This window comes from Nothoprocta perdicaria, unplaced genomic scaffold (genome assembly GCF_003342845.1).
Source record: "Nothoprocta perdicaria isolate Ctin4 unplaced genomic scaffold, notPer1 scaffold_6, whole genome shotgun sequence".
In the NCBI taxonomy this organism is placed as follows: domain Eukaryota; kingdom Metazoa; phylum Chordata; class Aves; order Tinamiformes; family Tinamidae; genus Nothoprocta; species Nothoprocta perdicaria.
The window spans coordinates 1,689,407-1,708,138 of NW_020455865.1; the positions used below are offsets into that span (position 1 = coordinate 1,689,407).

The following is an 18,732-nucleotide window of genomic DNA, read 5'->3' on the forward strand; positions in this document are numbered from 1 at the left end:
CGGCCGCAGCCCCGCGCCGCGCTCAGGCGCCTCCGTCTCATGCAGAGCAACGTGGGGTGCCCGGCAGCCCAGGAGCCGCCGCCCGAGGGCTCCCGTGCCGCTCTGCAGGGCTGCCCGGCCGGGCAGGAGCCGCCCGGCCCTGGGCGCGGGGAGACGAGCGGGGGCCGGTGGCCCGCAGGAAAGCGGCCCTCGGGCTCCTGCCCGGGCAGCGGCAGGGAAGCGTGAGCCCCGGCAGGAGCCTCCCCAGCCCGCGGCACCCACGCACGTCTGAATTCGCAGCTTCTCTGCCCAAACGCGACACTTAATGCCTCTCCCCCTGCCCATCTAGAGAGGCAGCYGGGAGCCGCCGGGCTGCAAGGGATCAGCAGAGCTTGGATCCCGCGTTCGGCGCAGCTGGGCAACCTGAACAGGCAGCAGCTTTGCTGCAGGGACAGGCATCCCAGCCCAGGACACCCGCGGTCCATCCCCTCCGCACCTCGCTCCTCSGCAGCGTGGGGGGAAGCCCCCGGACCCCACAGCAACACATTTAGGGTCCCGCTCTTGTCTTTTCCCCCCCTCGCCCCCCTYCCCGGCCACCGACAGGAGCTTCCTCACCCTTTCCTGGCAGGGGCCATGCAGAGAGACAAGCTCGCTGTCCTCGATCTGCTTTTGAGGGCCTCCACAAAGTAGGGCACCAGCACCAGCCCGGCATCAGGTTTTTGATACATTATTGGAGTGGCCAAAAATAATAGCAGGCAGCTTCAGTCAGGCTTCTCCTTCCTGAACCCGCAGCAGCGCTGGGATGCTCTGTGCAGAGCCCCGAAGGCGGCACGTCCTGGGTCACGGTGAGCACACGGGGCCCTGTCCCTGGCACGCAGCCCCTTGCCGAGGGCCATGGGCGAGCGTGGGGCTGCCTTCGGGACGGGCTGTGCGCTGCCCGTTTCCTCCAGCGCCTTATCTGCCTCGCAGCGGGCAAGTTACAGTTTTACTAGCAGGTTATCTGTGGCAAGGGCGGGTAATGCGGCACCTGGACTTTGGAACCAGCCTCGCACCTGCCGTGGGTGGAGAGGCAAACACAGCAAGGCCAGCTGGGAAGAGGGAGAAGACAGGTTCCCAGCACTCAAAAAAAAGAATTCCTTCACGCATTTGGACGCCCTATGAGGACAGCCTGGAAGGGAGTACTGAGCTGCACAAGCGCCTGCATTACAGTGGTGAGCAGGTGTGCTGCATTACAGCAGCGAGGCAGACGTGCTGAGAGCTGTGGCAGTTCAAGCTGGCACTGAGACCAGACACATCTCGTGCTGTCACCAGGTCCCAGCCATCTCCCCAGCACAGGGCTCGGCTCCTGCACACAGACGTGCAGCTCCTTGCAGCCTCCCTGCAGCTCTGCATCCCCTCCAGACCATGGAGCTGGATGCCCCCCATCAGGTGCCCGTGTCCCAACTCCAGGCCCTGAGCCCCAAAGCCATGCAGCGAAGGGTCACCCCCTGCACCGCTCTGTGTGCCGTGTCCTTCAGTTCCTGCAAAACACTTCATAGCTGAAGGGCACAAAAAGCTACCCAGACCTTGTAGATTTTGTAGATTAGGGGGATAAAAGGCAGATCGGACTAATAGGTTATTAAAAGTTTTCTCAACCCACATTACTAAAATGAGCTTGACAGTCACAGAAGCTGGGCTGCCGGGACTTGGCCCCATTGGTGCCAGGTGCTTCTGATAAATCACACCCATATCAGGCAGTATTTACACCGAAAGAATATCCGACCTCTGACTCAGGCTGCCTTTTTCTGCAGGTTCCACTACAGCTCCACAGCCAGTGCGAACGGGCCGGCTGCTCCTGCTGCTTGTAATTAGCTTCACTTTTCTGCTCTCCTGAGCAACTGCTGGACTTTCCTCTGGGATTATAATACTGATAAACAGGAAACCAGCTTTTACTCAGACACTAGTCATATTTTATAGGTGTTATACTCTAATCATAGCATTGTTATTAATAGCAGATTTTGATAAATCTTTTTGCCAGCCCCATTCCTGCAAACGTCTAGTATCATTTGGTGTGATTAGTCTTGCTTCAGAGACACTGCTTAACATTCTGCACCAGCTTGAGCTAGGAAGCATTTGCAGAAGTCAACTTTTGCATTTCAAATCTACACTACGTGAGGGTACCAACGCCCTGTGACTTTGAGCCTGACAAGCACGGATACCCGCATTAGCATCGCAACAACATTTTACTTTGGTTCGTCCTTCTGCCTAACAATACTGGTGTATACAGCACCCTCGGCTTTGTAGTATCAGCTGAATTTGAAGGCTGAATGATGTTTTCTAAAAAAAAATCAATGAAAAGTTTACAACTGAAATAAATTTAAGGAAATGCTCCCTGTGCTTGTCCGCTGGCTCCCTATGCGGTTAAGGGCTGCAGTCCTGACACGTCCTGCAGCGCTTCCTGACCAGTTTCCGAAGTGCAGGTACACCTCGCAGCGCGGGGGCTGCTGCTTCCTTGGCTCATGTAGAAATCGTTATTAAAACTTACAGACTGTGAAAAACTCTTAATAGCTCCAAATCCTGGCGCTCCCTAAATTAAATTAGAGCGGCGGCCTGATAGGGGCGCGCGGATGAGCACAGAGTCAAGCTCGCGTGCAGCCCTTATCCGCAGCCCTCACCTGCCGCTCCCTCCGGAAGGCTCCACTAACAAGCACGGTGYGGAGCCCAGAGGGTTTAAGAGATGGAAAGGTCATGGTGAGGACCCACGAGCAATGCACCAACTGAGCAGGGTTCATAAACGACAGTCCCACCTTAAGCCTAAAATTAATTTTTTTTCCCAACACGTGAGGACGAGTGAGCTTTCCTTCAACGCAGATAACGCAGCTCTCCTCGGGAGCAGGAGGCAGGTGGGCACATTGAGGGATCAGTGCTAGTGCTCTGGAAAATGAACTCCTGGAAATTGTTTCACACCGTTTCAYAAACCTCTGTAGAGCAGCAGCCTGGCGGGCCAGTGGTGCCACAGCGACAGGCCTCGACCGCGCGCAGGGCCGGTCGGCTCCGAGGGCCCGGCTCCGAGGGGCTGCCTCGCAATGATTTACTCAGGATAATCGGGCGGTAAATCAGAATCTATTCCACTCGGGGAGGCAGCTGACAGATTTGTAGGTTTAAATGACTATAAAAATCAGCCTCCTTCACGGAGCGCTGCCACGTGGGCCCACAGCACTGAGGTGCCCTGAGCCGGAGCCACTGCCACGACCACCCGCTGCCAAGGGCCAATCCAAGCGTTTGCCAGAAACAACAGCTAAGGGGATGTGAACAACCCCTGGGCAGATCCAGCAGCTGGAAGCACATGGCTGAGCTCTGGGACGAGCTCGGCAAATTCCTCCCCAGTACAACTGCCCTTCACCCAGTCCCTGGCCCCATCTCTGCCACCGCTGTGCGGGACTCGCGTAGACACCGCCACGTCCTCATGTCCTGCGCCAGGAGCAAAACCTGCCAAGTTCCCCAGCGAGTAACGGGGCTGCAGAGCCTGTGTGGCCAAGTGTGGCCCTCGCTCCTGAGGGCCRGGAGCGGCCGGCTCCATGCAGCGCACGGGCCTGCTGGGGTTGGGACCCCCAGCTCGCCTGCGGAGCACAACAGGGCCTGCTGTTCAATCCCAGTCTGGGCACTCTTGTCTGCAACAAGCCAAATAAAGACAACCCCCCGGTCAGCAGTGCCTGAGCGCTGCGCTGCTGTCCCGCTGCCAGACACGCCGGCTTGGTGTCCAGTGCCCACATCCCCAAGAGCAGAACAAGCCGGGGTGCAGGCGGCGCCCCAAAGGGCCTCCCAGATCCCTCGGTCCTTCTGTGAGGGACCTTAGGAAGCCTGTGCTATAGGGGCGGTTTGGCGGGGAGGGGACACCTCTGCACCCAGGTTTGGAGCTCTCTGCAGCCCGGCCCTGCCACTGAGGCCGTAGGTGCYGCAGCTTCCTGGCCGGCCCTAGGAATCACACACGGCCACGCAGGAGGCCCTGCCACAACTCCCGTGGGAACTGGCCCCGCCACCGCAGCCTGTCTCTGCCATGTGCCTCCCCTTAGACCAGTTCTCATAGTGATGAAACAAAAACAAAATGCCTTTAAACGCCTTTGCTATAGAACTGTGTGAGTAGCTTCTGAAAGCCAGTGAGATCCCAAGTGGAGCCAGAGAGCCGGCTGAATTGTGCACCATAAAGATTTCCACCACGTAAATTAATAATTCTCCGTGCGGAGTGGGAAGTGTGCCACATGCAGCATCTGACTCTACAGCTCTTTTATCTAAGTTGTTTTTTTCCCCTTTATCCCTCCCTCGCTCCATGACAGTTTTGAGATTTTTGGCATCATAACTGCAGCCTGGTTTGTCAAGCTAAACATCAACAGAGACTTTATATGTACGTGAGAAATGAGAGAATAGAGATAAAAATAGTTATTAACTCTGCTTTTAGAACACCAGCAAAGCGGCTGCAGGCCAGCAAGGGACGGGGCTCGAGCCATGTCTGATCCACGCATGCCCAGCGTGGCGGTGCCGGCCGGGCCTGGGTGCTCTGCCGCTCGGCACGGGCACCAGGCTGCCGTGGGGCCGCGTGTCTGGCGCACCCTGAGACGCTGCTTTGTCCCATGAGGCCGGGCAAACCGTTTTGTGAGGCCAGGCCGCGTTGCAGGAACRAGCAGCTCTGGAGCACTGGAACACCGGACTGCACCAGGGATGGAACGTGCGAGGCGCAGAGAGCAGCAACCCGGCCTAGTGGGAGGCTCCTGGCGCGCGGGCAGCCGGTGGCCCCCGCGCTTGTCCCCACCACGCTGCGCGGCCCAGCAGCGCCCACTCCTTCCCCTGCCGGGCGGGTTAGACACCCCGGAGCCGGGTGACACGGTAGCCTGCCCGGGGCTGGCCAAGACGCTCACCCCATGGTGCAGAACACTACAAAAGCCAGCAGAGATGTCACTGCCCATAGTAAGAATGTCAGCAGCTCCAGCCACAGCAGCCATGGCTATAAGCGATTTGCAGACTATTGTCAAAGGCATTAGTGAGAAACTCTGTGTGTGTATGTCTCTCTCTCTCTCTCTCTCTCTCTATGTGTATATATATATATATATATTCCTTTTAAAAGGTAGGTTAAATATTGGCCTTATCGTCTAGCCACTTCCCAGAGGTCTGTTTCCTTGCTGGCGCTGGCGGTGCCGCCCGGCGCGTGTCGCTGGGCGCTCGTGGCCTCCCCGCTGCGATGCTTGTGCAGGAGAGCCCCGAGCGGGAGGCCCGGGAGCCGCTCAAACATGGAGGCTGCTCRGGGACAAGCGAAGCCTCCGCTCCCATCCCGGCCCAGCTTGAGCTCCGAGGGAAGGGCCGCGCTCTGGCGCCCGCAGCTACCGGCCTTGATTTATGCAGGTATTAAATATGCAGCAATCATGCCCCAGCATCAGAGTAATAAATATCCCTGCTGCAGCTGATGTGAAACCAGCAAGCATTCATCTCACATTCACAGAACAAGACACAAAATGCTAAATTATTTATGGTTTGCATATGAACAAATATAGAGAAATAAGTTAATTCAGTGCAATACTGCAGAGCAGATCCAGGGCAGATTATCGTACATCCCTCAGTCAAATCATCCTTGCTCGTTATCCTACGACAACTGTTTCTCCTCCTGGAAGTGGGCTAAAAGAATTCTAATTAAGGGATCAGCAGAATCATTTCTGACAAGTTTTCTTAGATCTGACTACAGCTGTAAACTCCCAGCCCTCCAAATCCTTGAGCGCTTACTGGGCTGCGGCTCGAGTGCTGCACAGGAACACGCCACCGCAACGATCCAATTAGGGAAGGGGTGCCTGAGCCACTTTCCTGTACCTGAGCACGTTCAATTGCCTGGAAGCAGCAAACATATTCCCAGCTACATTTTACAGACCTTCTTGTAAAGGAAAACAATCCTATCGCAGTTGCCAAGTCCCAAAGCAGCGGAGGAAAGAGAGAAATCGAACCATTCTGCCTCCTAATTTGCATTTCTCCTTATCACTAATCATATCATARCACAGGGTTTTCCACAGCAGGGTCTCTCTGCCGCAGCAGGGGGATTTGCACTGCTGCCCTGGTCACTGCAGAGCACAAGAGGCACCGCGGAGGACAGTGTGAAAGCGGCGGCGCAGTCCGGGCGACGACGGCTCCGTGTCGTGCCGGTCGGTTTGCATTTAAGGCGGTGGCTGCAGAGCCAGCTCAGTGTCCAGAGAGGCTGCCCCTCGCCCCGTCACCCTTYGGCCACCCAGCAGGTCCAGCACTGCCACCAACGAGGGACAGACACTCCCCGCTGCACAGAAACCTTCCTTCCTCCCTTCCACAGAGACACAGAATCGCCCCTCAGCTCCCCGAGACCCACGGCCAGTATTAGCACGTGTTTGTCCTGCCCCACCAACGTTACAAGCTTGGCAGAAGGACAATCCTGCTGCCAGGGGAGCGAGGGACTCGACCTCTGGGACAGGAATCCCTTTGGAGGCTGATTTTGTCTGCAGCCACATCAAGCCCTAGATTACACAGACGTGTGTGCACGCGATAGTGAGGGGGCTGAGATGAGCACAGAGGGGATGAGAACTGTCCTTAATTTCCAGTTTCTTAAATCCTTCATTCAGAACTTAAGAACTAAATCAGGCTCAGGGAAARAAAAACTTAATTAATCAGAGGTAGGCGGGTTCAGAGTGCGCCCGGGGCCGTGGTCCGCTGCCTCCTTGGCTCCCGAGGGGAAGCTCTCCTGCATAATCCCCATCTGCTGCGGAACCACTCCCTGCACCGGGCTGCTGGGCACTCGCTGCACCTGAGGGTCCCCTTCTCACTCATCTTTTTAAAATATAACGTTGTCACTGAAATGTAACTTAAGGCCACACAGAGCAGGAGGATTTAAATCACTGTGCACAGGCCCTGGGACACTGTCAATGTGTCCATGGAGTCTCTCGAGGGCACCCCAAGCTGTGGTTCTTGAGCACGCTCTGACACTGAGTGCCGGGAAGGAGAGGGCTGCAGGAGACGCAGGGGCAAGCGAGCAGCAAGGCACCYGGTGTCCAGCACCTGCGGCGTGGCGCGTGCTTTGCCGTGGCCTCGGGGGTCCTGCAGAGCTGGTGCCCAGCACAGCAGCCAGCAGTGGCCGTGCAGGCAGCTCTTCAGGTTTTTGCCTTTTTCACAGCTGAGGAATACAGAAGTTGAGGGGCAGATCCCACATCAGTGACAGAAACGCTGCTGGTGGTTTCAGCGGGTGTGTATCTCAGCCCCAGCACCTCCTAGCACGCAGSGAGACGTGGCCGCGCACAGCTGCCGCACACAGCGCGTGCCGAGGCTGAGGCCCCGCGCGCTCACGGCACGAGCCCAGCCCGCACCGTCCCCGCTGCACAGCGGAGCCAAGTGCCGGCGGGTCAATCACTGCTGACTTTGCTAAACCCTGACGTTATTCACCCAAAGCAAAGCACTTCTAGGAAACATGTTCAAGCTCTTTCTTACCGCCGAGGCCACCAGAGATCTCTAACAGAAGCTTCCAGTTCCTCACGGATAAACCTGCCCACACAAGGTTAGAAACACGATGCTGGAGGCACAGGTTATTTTTAGTCTGCTTCACTGATGTCTCCGTTCCTTCCTCACGGACTGCTTACTGACCTTGCCAAAGCACTCGGAGGTGACATTAATGGATAGGTATGTTAGGGTGCTGTGACCATCCAACAGCGCGTGTAACGTYGTGGCATTTGTTCTTATTTACGGCAATCCTGCCAATGGTGACACAGACGATTTTCACTCCCAACTGTGCTATCCAGTCCAGCGGACTGGATCACGACTGCAAACACTTCATCATCTGTGTGGACAGGCTCTCTCCAGCATTTAAACAATACCAAAAGCAAGCAATTAGCTAATTAAACACCAGCAATGATAATGCCAGCAAACCAAGACTGGCTCTTTGTGGCCTCGCAGGCCGCCAGGTGCAGCCCTGCAGAGCCRACCTCGGGCCAGCCCGCGCTCTCCTATGGACGCGTGTCTTGCTGGCACCCTGGCCCTGGCTCTGAGCTGTCCATCTCTTCCCAGACGGGTTCTCAGGTGCAGAGGAGACGGCCCCAGCTGCTCGTCTGAGGCGAGGGTTTCCCCCAGGGCTTGTGCCGGGGGCTCCCTGCAGCACACGCACAAATTAACTTGTCTCTCCAGCTGYCACACTGGCCCCGGCCCTTCTTGGCGCCAGCTCCTGCTGGGCTGGGCAGCTCCTCCTCGAACCATGGGGATATTTAGTATTGGAAAAGCCTACAAGAAAAGACTGGGGGAGAAGGTCCCCAGGTCCCCGGAGTAAATATGTGACAAAGAGGAGAGCTTTTAACCACGAGCAAAGAGAAATGCGAGAGCAGCCTCCCAGAAGGAGGGCGAGTGGGAGAGAGCAGCTCGGGGGGGATGCACATTCATGGGTGCGGGCTGAAGTTGGGGTGCCACTGAGAGAACAGGCCCAGGCCCRCTCAACAAAGCCGTCCCTTCTGGCCGTTTGGAAAGTGGCCGGGCTGGTCTAATGAGCTCCTCCAGACTCCCCTTGTCACGTGGCGGGGTGGCACAGCCAGTCCTGGATACCCTTCCCGGCGCACTGCTCCAGAAGGACAAGCAGAGACAGAGGCATCCGAGACAGCAGCTGCTCCCTGCTCCCACCGCGGCCCTTGTGCAAGGGCTGCCCATCGGGGCGTCCCGGGGCTGCGGTGCCGCAGGAGCCGAGGGCTCTGCGCAGCCCGTGCGCAGGGCGCCCGCCAGGGCCGGGTGGTGCTGCCGGGCCTGGCACGGCCAGCGCCGCCCCGCGCAGCCAGCGCTGGGCTCCTTCAGCTCCACACCGAGTATCTCATTTCAATTTAATTTCACAGTCGTAATGGATTTTTCAAAAAATATTCAAGAACATATTTACTTTCCAACATCTTATTTCTTTTCACATTTGAAAAAACTTTCTATCTAATCCCCCAAGTCATCCTACAGTCTGAATAATTTCAGGTTTTTAATCAATAGCTGTCAGACTTGTCAAATTACTTTAGGGACCACAAAGCAATTTTTAAACATTCATAAACCCTCATAGAACAGTTAAGTGCACTGAATTTTAAAAGAAAGAGGAACTGAATAACACTGATCAAACAGGATTATATTCTGGCAAATTATAAATTAGTTTTTTATGAATCATCTCACAGCGACTTATCCCGTGTCTGTAGGAGGGAGAAGGGACTGTCCCCCTGGAGACAAGGGGCCTTTCCTGCTTGCTGGAGGGCCAGGCAGGGCGGCCTCGTTCCCTGCTCCCCCGTGGAGCGGCGCCCTTACCCGGGCACCCCGCGGCTCTGTGTGTCGGGTGCTGCTGGTGCCAGGCCGGGCTCAGCAGCCTCCAGCTCTGGGGGGAGCACCGACACGGCGTGCGCATCGCAGCACCAGCCTGGGATCCACGGGCACCCAACTCCTCCATTTATGGGACAAGGACCTAAGGATCCGGAGCCACGAGGCAGAGCCTGACCCCTTACTGGGAAGGCTTCTCCACGCTGCACTAAGCCAAGCTTTTAGGATGAAACGAGGGAGCCCGTGCTGCAGTTCTGTGCTCATTGTAGGAATAAAGAGATCAAGAACTTTTGAAGGAGTCAAACACGTTTATCCAGCAAGGAATTTATACGCAGCAGTCCCACCTCCTCATCACAGCGTCCTTAATTTGAGGGATGTGGCTTCATGGGTAAATAAAGGAGCTTCCTAGTTACCCACAAACACTGGACAACTTCCAGGGAAAAGTACAGCCCAGATCAAAGACAGGATGAAGGATGATCAGAAGAAGGGAATATTTGAGCCAGCCACATGCAGACAAACAAGTCCCAACCTTCCTACCTCCAGCTGGTCTTGCCCTCGCGGCACCTCTGAGCCGCCCTGACCACCTGAGCCTCTCGTCGCGGCGAGGCCAGCGAGGCACCCAGCACAGGTCTGCACATCCCAGGGCCCGAGCTTGGGAACAGCTCCAGAGGTCGGAGCCAGGGCTCCGGAAGCCGAACTCATCCYGTCCTTGGGAAAGCTTCTTCGCAGCACCCAGGCGGCCGCCGCGTATCCCGCTGGCTGGGAGCACCGGAGCGGGAGAGCAGACGGGGCTCCAGGCAGCCTCACCTGGTGGGGCCGGGCGTTGTTAGAGAGGTTCTTAGTTAGAGAGGTTCTTAATACCTACGTACATACCTACACTTACATATATCGTACATCCCAGGCCACAGCAGTATGCTCTCAAGGTGCGAATAAACAGTAAAGAATGGAACGGGACCCTAATCAGATGTGCTGAGCATAAATAATGGCACTTGCATTTCCTTTGATCTGAAAGGATTAACCTCATGCATTACACTTGATAAAGATTCAATATTTCATTACTTTGAATTAATAATAATAAAAATAATAATAYGAGACTGCTTTTTGTCATGAGATACCCTGTCCAGGGATTTGGTAAACTAGATTTAATTACAAGGCTGTTTCATTAGATGTAAAAATTAAACTAAAGACAAGGCGGTATGAGTTTGCAGAGAAGCAGTAACGTAATGAGAAGGGTTTATATGGCACAGGGGTAGAGAAAGTGCCCCCAAAGCAGCACCAGGCAACACGCACAGCCCGTGCTCCCCAAAAGCACCCAGCCCATTGCTCTTCCTTGCAGAACATCCTTCCCTGACCTGCCGTCGCATATTCTCCTTTCCACACAGTTGATGCCATTTCCAGCCTGCGCTTGCATGACTCCCAGAGGTTTCTACCAGGTGAAATGCAACCCGCACGAGCGACCGCTGCCACCGCYGGCAGCAAAGCCGGTTCCCACAGCCCTGCCCTGGCCGGGCACCCCGGGGAGCCGCCCGGGCTCAGCCGCTGCACGCAGCCCCTGCTCCGAGCGGGCGCTGACGCACGGGCCGGGCTCTAGCCTGGCCCCCTCCAGACTCCTGCTTTCTCCCTCACTCCACGGAAACGCTCAATGCCACAGTAAGCTTTGCAAGGGTAAAAATAGAGAGAAACATCATATAAAGTGTGAAAACACACAGACAGTCCCTTTTAAAAGGGTAACTCGAAGCAGGTTCAGGYATACCTTACCTGTTAACATTGCATTAGTGAGAAATTAAACATTTTTTAAACATTTCTAGACTTACAATAACAAAACTGAAAATCACCTCTCGGCCCCAGTTTTGCAAAGCGGTATTTGAAGCTAAACATCTTTGCGCAGTCGACAGCCCTCGCACACCGCATCCCCCTCAGCTGCCCAGCAGCCTCATCTCGCTATGGCCCGGGGACACGGCAGGTACAGGAGGGCTCCTGCAAGCCCAAAACCTGCGTTACAGTTCGTTCCTTTCATTAAAATAATAAATCTCTTTTTAGGAATAGAGTTCCTCATAAATATCATGAGATCTGGCCTTAATATCCTCCACTGTATAATTAACACCAACTTCAGTGTGTATGAAGGCTAAGAGGTCTCTGGGGTTCCTGATGAGGGAATAGCTCTATTTAAGGACCAGATTTACGGTGTGCTGCAGCTGTGTGTTCAGAAGGGTCCCAGGGCTGCGGCGCTCTGTCGGAGCGTGCTCCGAGGGACGTCCCCGCGGCGCCGCCGCCAGCCCCTCGCGCCCGGCCAGGCCTCCCGCAGCCTTTCTAACCAGCTCCTGACTAAGCAGGAGGAAGAAGCAGAGACTAAACATACCCTGAGGTTATAAAGTAGTATCAAAAAAAAAAAAAAAAAGTCCATTGAGAAACTACTGCTGGGATTTGATTTGCTACCATCCCCATTGGCATCCCAGGGAAACTGCCGCATTATGAATAAAACCTACTTTTAAGTAAAATATCTTGCTTGTAGGTTTTTCTACAACCTAATGGAGAYGACTGCACAAAGCGATTTATAAAATCAGTATATTTTATAAATCCATGTAAGGGAGAGGATCCCTTGCAACTGTAGCGAGCGGGATGGGCCCTCCCTGCACCGGGAGCCGCGCAGGGGAAAGCAGCAACAGCCACCGCGACACCTTCATCCCAGAGCACCGCGCGCCTCGTCTTCGCCCGCTGGGGAGTGGGGCCACGCTCCACAGCCGCTGCCTGTAAGAGCTGCTCGCAGGACGTGCCCAGGACAGTTAAAGGACATTATGGATGCGTCAGACACCGCTGTTCCTCCGAGCGTTTTCCTGCAAGCCACTGGGACGCCCGAGTCTCTTCAGCGCCTCTGGCAGGACACTTATCTTGGTCCTTTCATGGAGGTTCTAGCCCAGGATCGCAGAACAAGCCCCCGGTCTAAGTAACGCGGYACCCTGCCTCCAGCAGCAGCTATTAGCTGGTGGTTCAAAGGAAGGCAATCTTGTTAACAGAGGAAAAATATAGTTCCTGACCCTGGGAGGCAGGCAGTGGAGCCCTGAAACTTTTGATTTGTTCCTGCTGCTGTCGCTTAGCTACAAACACTCTCAGTCTCCTGAAGGGCTCCCTCCCTCCCTCACTCCTCCTCACCACCACGTTTCAAGTCCCATGCAGGTTATTTTTCCCGGGGCCCAGGCCATGTTCCCACCCATTTCCCTTCTCCTCCCCTGCCTCCGCAGGGCAATTCCTGTGGGCAGCGGCAGCCCCGGCCCCTCGCACCCATCTCACAGCTCTAACGTCCTCCTAGAGCAGCCAGGGACAGCACCTGGGAGCRCACGAGCCCAGATGGGAACAGCCAACCCGGCCATCAAGGGGGACAAGAATCGTAGGAAACAGCAGCGCGGGCTGGGCCGCAGCTAAACCAAACTGCAGCAACAACAATACCCGCAGAGGAGGCCGAGTCCCCAGGGCCAGGGCAGCGGCCGGGACGGCGGCTCCGGAGCAGTGGGGCTGGGGCAGGAGCCGCCTCTCCCCGTGCCTGGGTCCCCAGAAGCACACGGCAAGCGCAGGGACCCGCTGCCGCTGTCAGCTGGTGATGACTGAAAGCGGGAGCAGCTCGGGCAGCAGAAAGCGTGTTCTGGGCTCGCAATCCCTCATGTCTGCTGAGCTGATAACGGAGGATGCAGCAGTGCTGGGAGTCAGGGGTCTCTTTATCAGACTTTTTTTTATTGAACCACCTGGTTCTTACGCCAGCAAAGAATGGGAGGGCTCCCAGGCAGCCCTGCGCCGCGGCCAGTGACTAATTTGTCGCCAGGCTTCGCCTGCTGTGTGTGACAGAGCTCATCAATTCCCACGCGGCTGCTGGGCCACACAGCTCCTGCCCCGGCCTCGTGCTGCCCCTTTGCCGCGGGCTCCGGTCCCGCTGCCGGCCGTGCACACGCGGCAGCGCTCCTGGCTGCACAGCCCCCGAGAACATCCGCGTCCCAAACGTGAGTCAAGCGCTGCAGGATGTGACGAGCTGCTCCGAGCCTTTGTTAAAGCCTCCTTGTTATTGTATCGGTCTCGCTCTTGTTTTCCTCCTCTCTGCTGTACATGCCCTTGCTGCAGCCCTGTCCACATCCTGTTCTTTCCCGGGAAGTGAGTGGGCCAGCAGCTCCGGTCACAGATGGCAGCGGTGCCACCTGCGCACATGGAGTGGATCCAGCGCCCCCGGCCACCGCGGACGCGATCCCAACCCCAGGGCCTGTGGCTCCACGGGCCTCAAATTGCTCTTGGCTACACAAGAGACAACTCTATCTGTTACTGTTAAATCTACCACCAAATTGCAGATTTCTGAAGTGAGGGGAGTCAYAGAGAAGCAGAGCAGGAGCATTTCTGTGCAAAAGGAGCGTTTCCCCCAGGAAGAGGCGAAATTCTGGAGCCTTTCTGTGGATGGAAGCTGACAGAATTGCTGCCTCTTCCCCCTCTATGTTGCAGTGTGCCGAGGGCCCAAGCGCCGCTCCCTGCCCAGCCGGAGCCACTTCTTTCTCCTAGCGCTGTCCCTCTTAGCGCTGCTGCTAAGGAGACTGCGGGAGGCAGCTCGGCCTCCAAGGAGTCCGGCAGTTTTCCCCCACCGGGGCTGCCCTCTCCTCCAGYGCTGCTGTCACTCCCCTCCCGGGGCCATGTCCTGCCGGTGGCTGCAGGGCCAGAGCAGGGAGCTGGGAGCCCTGCCACGGTGCCAGGGCCTGGCCTGGGGCCGCTGCCACCCTGCAGGCGGGGGGCTCCAAAACACCCCGCACCAGTCCTGCTCCAAGGAAAGTGTCCAAAGCGCGGCTGGAAGCAGGAGGAAGCAAGGAGAGCCGCACCACTACCTCTAATCAGGAGCACGGCTCTCAACAACCATTGGCTTGGATTTAACGAGCACAGACGGAGCAGCAGTGGCCTCGGCAGGCGTCGGGCGCTGCCCTCRCAGGGCCATGTCCCAGCCCGGCGGCTCCCGGCTCCTCCTGGATCCTCCCCTCCAGTGCTGGGGAGCTGCTCTCCGCTACACAGTGCTCTCAACGCGACTCATTTTCAGACTGCAGTTATTATTTGCTGCATTTATTGAATAATGAATAATCTGAAGGCCACGCTGGATACTGCAGCTGCTTAAAATACTGTGAGCGGCGCCTGTCACCCGGGCACTTTGGGAGAAAAGGGCTGGGAGGRGGCCCCGCGTGTGGAGCCTGAAGGGGCTCGAGTGCCGCCAGGCTCCAGTGCAAGGCACCTTTCTGCCTCAGCAAGAGCCTCCCATGGAGCCGGACGCTGGACGGGAAGCCGGACGCTAACAAAAGGGGACAAGAGGGAAGCGGCACCGACCCATCTGCTTCTGCTCAAAATGAAACGTGAAAAGGAAACAAACCGTGTGGAGGATGACTAATAACACAGCTTTAAAGACCATTCGGAGTTGGCCTTTCCAGGTTTGCAGCAGGATGCCAGGAAAGGACGCCCATTTTCACAAAGCACCCAAGTTTTGGTGTGGCTGCCTCCCAAGGCAGYGCGCAGCTCCCGTCCCGCGCCGCCAGTGCTCCAGGTTCCCCCCAGTGCCCCGGCCTCCTCCAGGCGTGCGGAGCTTCCACATTCCTCCCTCCCACGGGAGGGCAGAAGCCAGAACAAGCGGCACCCACGCAAGCCATTTCCCCGCCCGATTCCCGCCCCTCTCCCCCTGCCCGGGAACATGGGAAGACTCCTTTTCCGGCAGATGATGGAAGGCAGAGCTTGGCTCGAGGCGCTGCTGCCGCCATCCCCAGCCACATTCCCAAGGAGCAGCCAGACAGCTGCCCCGCYGAGCGGCCGGAGCCGAGCCGGGCTCCCTCTGGAGCGGCCGCCAACGCTGCGGTGCCCAGTGGCGCCCGTGGCCACGCTCGCCGCCTCTGCTCCACGGCCCTTGCCAGGAAGCAACACAGCAATTCCAAAGATTTTCAAGGCCCAGCTTCCCAAGACTGGCTCATCCCCTTCCAGAGCAAACCGGGCTGCACAAGAAACACGCTGCCATTGCAGTTCCCTGTGCATTTGTCAAGTCCCAGCAAACTCCTGCAGAGAGAGGCGAGTGGAAAACTACCAGGCACTTACCCAAGGCTGCACAGGGTAGAAGAAGAAGATCCACACAGAAAAGCGGTCCCGGGATCCTGGGAAACTCAGCTCCTCCCCGAGCAGCGCGCGCCCATGGCTGGTCAAGCCCTCCCTGCTCCGGCCTCTTTGACTCAGCTGCCTCCTCACCCGCGCGCAGCCTCCCGGCCGGCCCGGCTTCCTGCGCCGCTGACAGCGGGATTATTAAAGCGAGCGACTGTTGCCCTGCRGAGGGAGGTGCAGGCGAGGGAAGCTCAGCCCCTTCCCCTCCTTTGTCATGCAAGCCYGGGGGCTGCTCCGCAGAGGCGGCCGCCGCAGCGGGCGGCCTGGCCACGGGCCAGGGCCGGGCTCCCTGCGCGCCGGGCTTGCGCACAACGCGCCTCATTCCCAATTAAGCTCCATCTTTAAACTTTATGGCTCTCTATACTATGTAGCTAGTGCCGTACAGCAAACACATYGGAAGGAGAACCTTGAACATCACTGCATCAGTTTGCACTCCCAGACAGGAGTCTGGGAACTCCGATCTCTCTCCTCCATCTCCTCAGCAACAGGTTCCTGTCTGCTTCCAAAGCGCYCTCCACTCGGCATCCCGACCGGGACGCAGGGCCAGGCGACTGCCACCCCGCAAGGACGCTCCTGGGATGCTGCCCACCCGAAACCTCGTGAAGACGTCGGGATTCCTCCGGCATCATTTTTAATTATGAGAAAGCAAACAGCAGCCGGGCATGCAGGAGTTAAAGGACACTTTCCTCCCACCCCGCTGAAGTTGCCGGTACCCTCTGCCTGCCCTCTACCTGCCACACCTCCCGTAGGAACCAAGTGCAGCCCCTGAGAGCGGCCCTGGCCCCAGCCCATCCCACCTCCACGCGGTGGCCTCAATTCAGCGCATTTCAGGCCATCCTGTCACTTAGAAAATTCTGGCAAACTGCACAAATAAAAGAGAAAGAGAGAGGGCAGGAAAAGAAAAAAAAAGAGCATTTTGGTGGAATGCCCACAGATCTTCATCTCCCTCTTTCCTGAAACCAACCTGCCCAAGGCAGCGTTTTTCAGTCATTGCTGATGGCAAATGCTGGGATTTAAACTGCCATTTATCCACTCCAGCTGCTTGTGCCATTCCCCAAGCCAACAGGAAAGGGCCTTCAAAGGCCTTTGTCTTCACAAACCTAAATTACTTTTGTCTAAGCTTGCCCTGGCCTGAGGTGCTCGCTCYGCATGCAATATCTTGAGTTTTTTCRACAGAAAATGTACTTCAAAGCCCCTGAACTACTGACCACAACACCGTTTCCAGGGCACGACTGTATCCTGCAGCATCTCCTCTGCTGCTAGTGTAATTTGCAGCCTCTGACTATTGCAGTGTCTTGCAGAGACCTCTCCCTGTGACCTGGATCCAGCCCGTCTCCAACGCAGTCCGTCCCAAAGTCCTCAGGCTCTGCGAGATTCCTGCCTCTTGTCCTGACAGGCTGATAACTCCTGCTGCACATGGATGTTATTACAGATGTCCCAGTGCCCGAAGTGCTCTGCAGATGCCTTGCAGCAGAGCTCCCTTGTCCCCTTCAAATGTCACCGCTCAAACCCATGTGCTCTTTGCAAAATAGAAAAAACCTACACATTTGATGAATGAGGATGAAAAAGGCCAAGCAATACCAGGCAGTGCAGCTAAAGAAGAGCATTTGCAGCAAATAATCCCCCTGTACAAAACCCACGTAATTGCCAGGAGGCTTCAGTTAGATTCCCCGAGGGAAAGAAACTCACAGAAAATGCAAGAACCACCTTGGCCGCAGTTGTCCCGTTTCCYGGGATGGTCCTTGCAGCGAACGTGGCCTGGTTGAGCGGCAAACAGGCAGGGTGAGGGGCACGTCCTGCCCCAGCTGTGGCCTTACGGCACCACCAGAAGGCAAATGTTAAATGACAGGACTAGAACTTGGACAGTCTGCACTGTGGCTGGTTAAAATAAACAGCTAAGCAACAGCCACACATGGTATGGGGTCTGCGCTGTTGCGAGACACAAGGAGTTTGCTTTTATTCTGTACTACACTACCAGAAGTTAAAACTAACTCCACTTATTCATTCTCTTATATACATTGGCATAATATAATAAGAATTGACCCAGCATCMACTATTCCCTGTCTTAGGAATTATTTCCAGCTGCTCATGCCTCAGGAGGTGCACGAGAGCCTGGGAGAGTGTATCCATCTGCACACTTATCTCTTCATTTCAGGCCATTCATCACTCTTTGCCTGGAAGCAACTGTTAATTTACAGTAACTCAATGTCAAGGAGGCAGTTTAAAATCCTCTTGAGCCTTGCCCTAGGAGAAGATTTTGTCCTGGGTCTCTGGWGCCCCTGTAGATTCCGCTGAGCTTCCTTTCAAGACTCAGAGTTTTAGAGCATGATAGAAGGAGAAGARAAGCAGGGGGAGAGAGGGAAGGGCAGCAGCGCCCTGGGCCGCCCCGGGGCGTTTCGGCGGCCRCAGCAGTTGGGGGCAGAAGGAAGCAGGCGGTCAGCCCAGCACCCCGAGCGCGACGGGGCTCCGCGCCCAGCGCTGCTTGGTTCMTGCAGGCTACGCGTACGTGACACACAAACCTTGCTCTGACTGGGAAATATTCCCAGCTTAGTGCTGGGAATTGTGCTAACCTCTGGGCTAGCACAATGGTTCTGACCTTCCTGAAGAAGTAAAATCACCATCACAACGGTCCCGGAAATCTTTCCCAAAGGTCCTCTAGATAAAATCCACATATAAGCCTGCTCCAAGTGGAGCTAACCAGAAACCAAACCGTGAGCTCCCTTTCCCTTTTCTCTCCCTTCGGTTAGTTTGGACCTGGCTTTATCTTGTAATTTTAGAAATGTTGCTTACCACCCTTTACTAATGCTGCTAGTCCTTGCCTTTTAGCAAGGACAATCTGCATCTAATAATTTAGAAAGCTCCAAGGGCTGCTGCAAGCAGCGGCCGACACGTGGATGTAAATCAGACGGTGTCCCAAGCGGGTGTTTACAAGGCGGGTGCTGCTCCGAGCTGCCGCTGCTCCGATAACAACGCTGGGACAATGACAAATTTCCTTCCCTCRCAGCCAGTGCTGTCTCCTTCCGATTGGCTTCCCCCTGTTTATCCAGGATGCTGGGAAAGACAGGCAYCAAATCTGCAATTAATCGGCAGTTTGCAGGAGCATATTGCCTAAAGATAAACAGAGCGGGTGATCACATCATATGTAAAATGGCCGAGTGCTGCAGATGTAGYGGTGACCCATTTTTTAAAAAGGTTTTTGGTCCTCTTGAAGAAAAAGTGTATTTAAATGAACACCTTCTTCTGCAGAGTCCCTCCGGCCTGTAAACACCTTGTGTTCGTAAGCCAGCCCAGCTTCTTCCATCTGAAAGT

General features: G+C 56.0%; 1 protein-coding gene across 3 annotated transcripts in view; it reads right to left on the minus strand.

The window, feature by feature from the left end:
• Positions 1-18,732, minus strand: part of DAB2IP (DAB2 interacting protein) — a 154,876-nt gene that overhangs the window by 44,313 nt on the left and 91,831 nt on the right. Inside the window, exon 1 of one of the 3 annotated variants that reach the window (XM_026049499.1) lies at positions 15,364-15,396. The exons of the other annotated variants lie outside the window; for them this stretch is intronic. The gene's annotated coding sequence lies outside the window, so the exon portion shown is untranslated. Of the gene's footprint in view, positions 1-15,363; positions 15,397-18,732 lie in introns of those variants that run through there. 3 annotated transcript variants of the gene reach the window in all.